This window comes from Bombus huntii, chromosome 10, assembly GCF_024542735.1.
Source record: "Bombus huntii isolate Logan2020A chromosome 10, iyBomHunt1.1, whole genome shotgun sequence".
Lineage (NCBI taxonomy): Eukaryota > Metazoa > Arthropoda > Insecta > Hymenoptera > Apidae > Bombus > Bombus huntii.
In genome coordinates this window covers 10573820-10581752 of record NC_066247.1, presented here as the reverse complement: position 1 = coordinate 10581752, position 7933 = coordinate 10573820, and the positions used below count along the sequence as shown (strand labels likewise).

At 35.6% G+C, this 7933-nt stretch overlaps 1 long non-coding RNA gene across 1 annotated transcript; it reads left to right on the top strand.

Annotated features, from left to right (window-relative positions):
* The first annotated feature begins 1533 nt into the window (after nucleotides 1-1533).
* LOC126870330 (uncharacterized) lies at nucleotides 1534-7111 on the top strand. The gene is made up of 2 exons (XR_007691303.1): nucleotides 1534-3891; nucleotides 5197-7111. It is a non-coding gene; the product is annotated as an uncharacterized LOC126870330 (long non-coding RNA).
* The last annotated feature ends 822 nt before the right edge of the window (nucleotides 7112-7933 follow it).

Genomic DNA, 7933 nt, shown 5'->3' with positions numbered 1-7933 from the left:
AGCGAAAGACAGACAGTCTCTACTCACTATGTACATACGAAGAGAAAGATACACACTACATTCCAAACACATGTCCAAACACAGGAATGACCTCGTAACTTGCATAACACCACAACTGAAGAAATTACACCATATAACATTGAATGTGACGGATGTAATATGGCACATCAATTATCGAACAAAAAGTTTCATAAAATTCAAATTAAAAGAAATATGGGATCGCGAAACACACAACGGGTGTGCATAAGTTATGTACGTAACTTCCAACTTACACACATGCAATAGGTTTAACCGTTACTGGCGTTGATAATAACAGAAGCACAGTCATGGATCCGTTACCATGTCTAGTGTCACGTCGATTCGGGGTAATTTCACGTTCCGCACGCAAGGTGAGAAATTCGTACTTAAATTTTGATTGTTATTAGAAAATTTATTGAACACTGACAGAGTAACGATACAGAATGGTCAAACAGCACAGAAAAGAATGTTTTTGCAACGACTCGAGAGGTACTTTTTTATATCAAGGACCCGGCTCCTGTGGAGGGGCTATCGCTGGATGCCGGTCACATAGGGTTTCTATTACTGCTTAGCCATCATTTTGCTGGCCAAGGTATGTGAGACATAACCATCCTTTCGTTGCGTTCTCACGACCACCGTGACACTAGCGTTGTTTCAACGAGTTTCATTCCCACTTGATTTAGTGTCGCTCCTAACCGCTGGTTCACGCAACAGAGAAGGATAAAATGAACCACGACAGATATACAATTACATACTTACGTACTATATGGTTCAAAGTCTATAAATAATATTGTAGACGGTATAATTAGAGGCCTTCTGTACTATTTCCGCACGCAGTAACGTCCTAAACGTATACACGGAAAACTTTAAATCGTAGCACAATTGAAGCCAGAAGAAATTTTAAAGTGAGCTAAAAAATGAAAAACAAACCGAAGATTCAAGAATAACAGAATTACACTGGAAACTCTATTTGGTGGGGGGAGGGAGGGTGGTGCGTTTGAAAATCGATCGCGTATTACGCGGTAGGTAGTAGTTGACTGATATGATTGGAGTAATAAATGTCATTACGGATTATTTGATATCACTGTAACTTTTTGAATAAAATTCAATGTCAAGATTTATTCATTATCGATACTTATCTTGTTTACAGTAGATTGCAGAATCGAGATATTCTGTTCGTAATTTTTTATGAAAATGTTCTTCGCTTTGATGAAGAATTTTTATTTTTAAAATGATATAAATGTGATATCTCGACGATATAAACGATGCTTTTCTTTATCTGTATATAAACTAAGCAACTTCTAGTTTTATAGATTTTTACACAAAGTTCGTCAAAATCATACGTAAGAAATATTTTCTTTAGATCTTGTACCGATTTACTGAATTACATATAGTAAATCATGCTAATATTTAATAACTAAATATAACTAGATATAAGTAATTATATTAAATAACAAACGGGATCACAATATTGTTTATGGGTACAGAGACCCATAAAAAACCTAGACCTAGAAAAATTATGATCGTAGTCACGTAATTACATTGGTTCCTCAAGAATCCTGTCTACCTTGATAGATCATTAAGCAACGTGACTGGAATCGCATTGCGTCGTCGAAGGAAAATTTTTTATCTTTACTTTGTTGTATGAAAATGCTTCCACTGACTGTGTAGAGGTCGGACTGAGGGAAATCTGTGTTCGCTTCTGGTTTCCATAACAGTAGAACGATGGATCTTGAATAATAGATACATTTCTGTTATGTATTATAAACACGTAACTAAAGAGAATTCCATAATATTACCCAAAAACAGTTCATTCAATTTTAATTTCTGACTAGAAGAGACGAGAAATTTGCTAATGGAAAATTTTCATTTTTAAAATGCTTTACATTTATTAATACTCTTTTTTCGAAAACGATACTTATCGTACCATCTAATACTCAAAGATCAAAGCCTATCACAGTTTTCTGTTCCATCTTTTTTAAATGCTTAAAATATTAAACCTAAATTTAATATTTTTTATCATTTTATTAACACGAAATCTGTTATTAATTATTTACTGTAATATTGTACAAATATTTCAGTCTTCATTTTGCCATACTAATACATAATGATCGTGATCTATCTTGATCATCTATCTTTTCCAAACTGATAATGTATTCCTTCATGGAATTTACCAGTTTCACTTCCTTATTGTTCATTTATCACCTAGTATCGGTAACAGATTATGTTATACGTGTTTCGTCGGCAAAACAAACAGAACTAAAGGATCTAAGAATCGCTCAGTAAGTAACAATGCGATTATGGCTGATTTCAGACAATCTGCGGCATTAAATTTTCTCACGTTGTCTCGTAACGATCGTGATTTTCCTTCTGATCCTTCAGATTAAACGTCCTTGAACATCGTTAACTAAATCATGAATTTATAACGAACCCCATTTTTCATTATTTTTTAACAAGATTCCAAAAGATATGAAAAGTAGACAAAACGGAGAGTTTATCTGAACATAATATTTATCGAATAAATCGAAATTTTATTACACGTATTTAAATATTTAAATAATCTATCATTCGAGTGTGTAATTTGTAATTATAAAATTTTATAATTCGTAAACTCGTAGAAGGCAATTAAAAACTCATGAATACACAAGTGTGTGTCACTTCATGTATGTACTTGTTGTATCGGGTATTTATGACATTCAAATAATAATATCTACATTTAGCTTTCGAAAATTAACTTGCTAATACGAAGCGTATTTACCTTCATATTTTATAATAAACTTAATTATTTCGTTAGCAATGAAACACGTGCGTCTCGCAGAAATGTAAAAAATCGTAGACAAATATAATGTTCCTAGTTTTACTTAACTTCTTAATTTTATTTACAATGATTATTGTAACGAAGTGTCTTCAAGTGGCAATAACTCAAATTTAATCCAATTTTTACGAACGCATAATCAAACTCGAATTTTATTCTTTAAGATATAGTTCATTCGAGTAACTCTGAAACGTAATTAATTAAAGCTTAGAAACGAAAGATTAAAAACATTTAATCCCCAATGGTGTATCTATTCCACTCTATATTAATATTAAAAAAACATACAAATCGGCGTCAAAAGATGTCAATATTTACAATCATAAAAATCGCCACGTTAAATCATCTTTTCATCTACTAATCCCACTCATAACAGCACACTCACCAAACAAACTATCAATGATCGCAAACGAGTCACAATGCCTTTCACATTTTACGTAAGCAAAAAAAGAATACAACGATCGTGATAGAAACTTTACAAGTGTCCCATTTACATATGTGCGTGTCTGTGTCAAGACTGCAATCAGTAAGATTAATCTCGTCTGTCGTCGACAACATGCTTCTCCGCAACCTTACTAGTTGGCACCGAATAATGGTACAATCGTCTCGTAACATGTATGATTGATAACTCGTCACGCTAGAGGGGCATATTCATTACTCGTCGCTTCAGATTGCATCACGTTAATATTAATTAGCGACAGAAACTACGATAAAGGTCGCGAACTCTCGTATGTTGAACCTTAACATTGGGGCAGTGAACGATATTTATGGAGTAGAGATGATATAGCACTGCACGTACGTAGCTGTGCGCATAGCATCGGATTCCATTGACTGTTAAGGGAATTAAAATGAGAAGAGAGAAGAATTTTCGTTAACGATGCTACTAAACGGTATCGAGAAGAATCATTTCGTCGATGGTCTACAATAAAAGATTATAATACGTACTTGAGGCGGATAAGTCTCCTACGTGAAAATTACATTGAAGAAGAAGAAGAGAAAGAGAGCGATATAGAACCATGCGTTCCTTCAAGAAAAAAGAAGAAAAAAACCGACTAGATGAAGTAAGTAGTTCGCAAAAATATAACGTATCGTACCTTCGTGACTTTCCATACGAAAGTCGTATTCAGCTCTCCGCGGCTCACCGAATTAAAAAAAAAAAAATCGTGTTTGTAAGTGTGCTTTAGATACCGAAAAAAACAAGTTTTAAAGATCATGTGACAAGCGCATTTTTAAATCTGAGACGTTATCCTCTTTTGTTCTCCCGCCCCTGCCTTTTCTACGCCCGTCGAGATCGAATTCTCGCGATATTTTGCAATTCGTAGCTGCCTCTTTGGCACGAACAATTAATGCCACGTTTTTAGAGGATTAGACGCTGAAACTATTAAGAGCTGCTCGTCAGAATATTCCTTTTAATCTTTCACACGATGTAAATTTCCGTGGTAATCGACTTTGAAGTTTATTATCTCGTAATCCTTTCACCGAATTTTAATCCTTTTAGGCTTAAATCTGCCGAGTTTCTGAGCACTGCGTACACATGCAAGCAAAATTTCTCTGAGAAGCGGAAAACTTCGAAATTTTTGTATTTATCTATAACGGCATTGTTTTGCATTTGTATTTGTATTTATCTAAATTTCAAGAATGTCTGAAAGTTGCGAAAATTAAGACATCGATATTTTCTTGGTTGCTTGTGGTAGCTGGTATGGCAAAGTAAGTGTACGAAATTTCTGGGATCTATGGGAAAATTCTCGTTTAGCAGTTACGCGTAGGAAAACTTTCAGTAGCAATCGTAATTAATAAATTGACAGTGGAAAAAGTAATTGGCCGATCGCGAATGGTTTTTCCACGCTTATTATAGCTTTAAATCGCGTTACATCTACAATTAGTCTTGAATTGTACCTCCGTAAAAACAAAAACATGTTTCTCCACTGTAAGAGCACGAACGACTCCCACGCATACGTCGAATACTCGCTGCGATTCGAATTCCAGGTATTTGTAGCTCGACGATATTTCTCGAAACACTCTGATATTGGAATATTCTTCGCGCATTTCTAAGATTCTCCAAGAAGAGATTTCAAGCACTTCTAGGGAGAAATTTCTTGGAAGATTATCTCTGTACTCATTATGAACATAACGTGAACTTGGCATTATAATATACAGCATGTTGAATGCTGAAATTATCGATTTTATATACAGATTGTTACGACCGTTCGCGGAGAGACGTTGTTGGAATAAACTGTAATTTATAACTTGTTATATCGGTGTCTTATTCAATTCAATAACGCACACAAATACAAAGGAAGGGTATTGCAGATTTATGGAGATTATGGAGAAAGATATTAAATTTGTCAATAAATGCTTTGTTACAGTTGGTACGACCGTTCGCGGAGAGATGCGGTCGCGAGGACGCGTCAGCGAGAGGCGTAAATTCTCGCGACGACTATGTTAATCGACGCCGCGAAATAGTCGTTCCCCTGTTTCGGTTAAGACAACAGAGGTGGTTTAATGAATGTAACACTGTATTAACAGGTTAACATAGAATGATATATTTTACAATAATATCATGAATATGTTACAGAAATTTGACTCGACTTTACGATATCTCTAGATAAATTCGTTTGCTCGTCAGATTTGTCGAAGTGTCACGTTTGACTCGTCAGAAGGAACTGATCCCCTTCGATTATTCCTTTGTCTCATTTGGAAGATGACCCCCACTATGCTCGGGTCACGCCACCGCTCGCGCCTATGATCACGTATGCCTCTTCTTGTGTGAAAAACGTAACGGTCAAAAATCGACGTTTCTAGAGCTCGCTGCTTGGCAACAACTATGCTCTCGTCGATACATTGTATATGATCCGACGGGCAGATAGGGCGGTCTGCCTGCGACACTGTAGGGCCGCGAGCGACGGTTAGAAAATACAGCCTGTGGTAAGCCTCGTGGCGTAACACAGATTTTACGTTAATTTTATTCGAAAGATTTAGGTCAAATTTTTCCTTCGAAGAAGATTTTTCTGTCTTCAAAAGCGATTTTCCATCATTAATCGAAATATCATTTTTGCAATGGCTTGCTAGTGGGATTACGTGTTAAAACGTTCAGCTTTAAAGAGGATTATCTCCATCTCGGCGAGACTAGGCTCTCTAAAAATTGATGAATCCTGTACAGACAATATCTATAGTAAGCAACGCGTCGTCAAAACTTCAAAATATTATTACCCCGCTTTTACGTCGCAGATGTCGACAAAAATATTAATGAGATTTCCTAAGATAATCTCATACTTATTTATATCGTTAATTCAATCGACTAAGGAACAAGTGGTGAAGAACTATTAGCAGAATCCAGGGAAGGTTTTACTGGCAAGTTTTATTACAAAACATCTAAGAACGATTTACATCATAATAAAAATAATCGCGCTATCTCGTCGCGTGACATGCGCACGAGGTCTCTGCGATTGCTAATCGATCTACAAATACTTACACGTACATATGTACAAAACTCGTGGCCATACACCACGTTGTCCATATTATTTTCATCTCGTTAATATATTTTGTATATTTATGATGTTATTATTTTACTAGTATAACGATTATTGCACTATATTCTATAAGATGGAGCTTTTGTACGAACAATTTCAGGAACTTTTATAACAAAGGAAAGTACTAATTTTTAACATTAACTACCCACGACAATTTACGACAATTATTTTAACCTACGTTCTTACTCTAATTTTTATTCGCTCGCCTAATGATTGAATTTTTAATCAATCATTGTTGATGAAAAATTGCGATGATAATTGCATTGCGGATCTTTATGCAAATGCATATTTTCGTGGATACAATAATACAATTGAAAGATTTGATACAATCGAAAGGACTTGGGCAAAAGTATGTTTCTATCCATTAAATATCATCGATAGTGCTGTACTTTTGGATATTTTACAAAATTTTGCGTCATACGCATTCTATAAATTTTCGTATCTTCGAATCACCCATAATTGCATAAAAATCCGCTGTTTTGTGATAATGAATATTAATGACGGTGGAATTTAAGATTCCTGGATTCAGTAACTTGTCTTACTCTAATACATGTATTGCACGTTTTTGGAAGACTAAAGATTCTTTGCTCGAGATCAACGCGATAAATATTGTACTTCGTGGTGAACGTTTCGCTACAGCCTTTCGACCTCTGTGATCGAGTTTTCGCTTTTCCTCGATTTTATACTCGATCTCCGTAGCATGCTACTCCTTAAAGGTTCACCGCGAAGCGACGCTCTTGTCGTGTAAAATTAAGGTAAAAATAAGGAACTTGTTAATTTCCGAAAAGGAGATTAAGTTCTTTTTATTTTTTTACTCAATTTATACAATTTTTTCCGGTTCGCGATGATACACTTTCGATACTTGGATTAGTTAAGAGTTTTTTTATTAGACTGACTGGATGATTTTGAAGGGAGCATTTATATTCTTCCATTCGTTGGAGTGGGAGAAGGTTTTGTTTATACTTAGTGTAAATTTCGGAGAACGGCTGGAGTGATCGAATGCCATTCAGGCGGCTGAGAACGGGTGGTGACCGGACGGTCACACGCGATAAGGCGTTCGGAATTTCGGTTTGTTATATACAGTTGCTCGAATTTCGTCTGTGACATTCCCCCCTTCTTAGATTGAACTTGATCCCTCAAGTTTTCTTCAGAAGATTTTTGTGGAATCGGACTTGACGTGGCTTGAAAATTACAGCTGATTCCTCCTCTTCATCTGAGTGATATGTGTTGGTTGGAATATAGATGTTGGGTGTTGAGCCCAGGGTGAGTGGTACTGGTGGGGCTGTCGCATTGTGGCTGTTGATTACGGTTTCGTTTCGGCAGCAAAATAAATTGATACATAATTTGTTCGGTATACATTTCCTGATGCATTTGAATACCCATATTTTGTTTAATCCATATATACCTAGTATGCCTAATGCTATGTACCCTAATATCTGGAGCGTGGTTAGTCCCCAATACTGTATATTTTTAATTCTGTGTTCGAAATTAAGAGTTTCTATCTCGTCGCCTATTTTATCGATCGTTGTTTTATAGCCTTGTAAATTATCTATTATTTTCGGTGCTCGCTCGA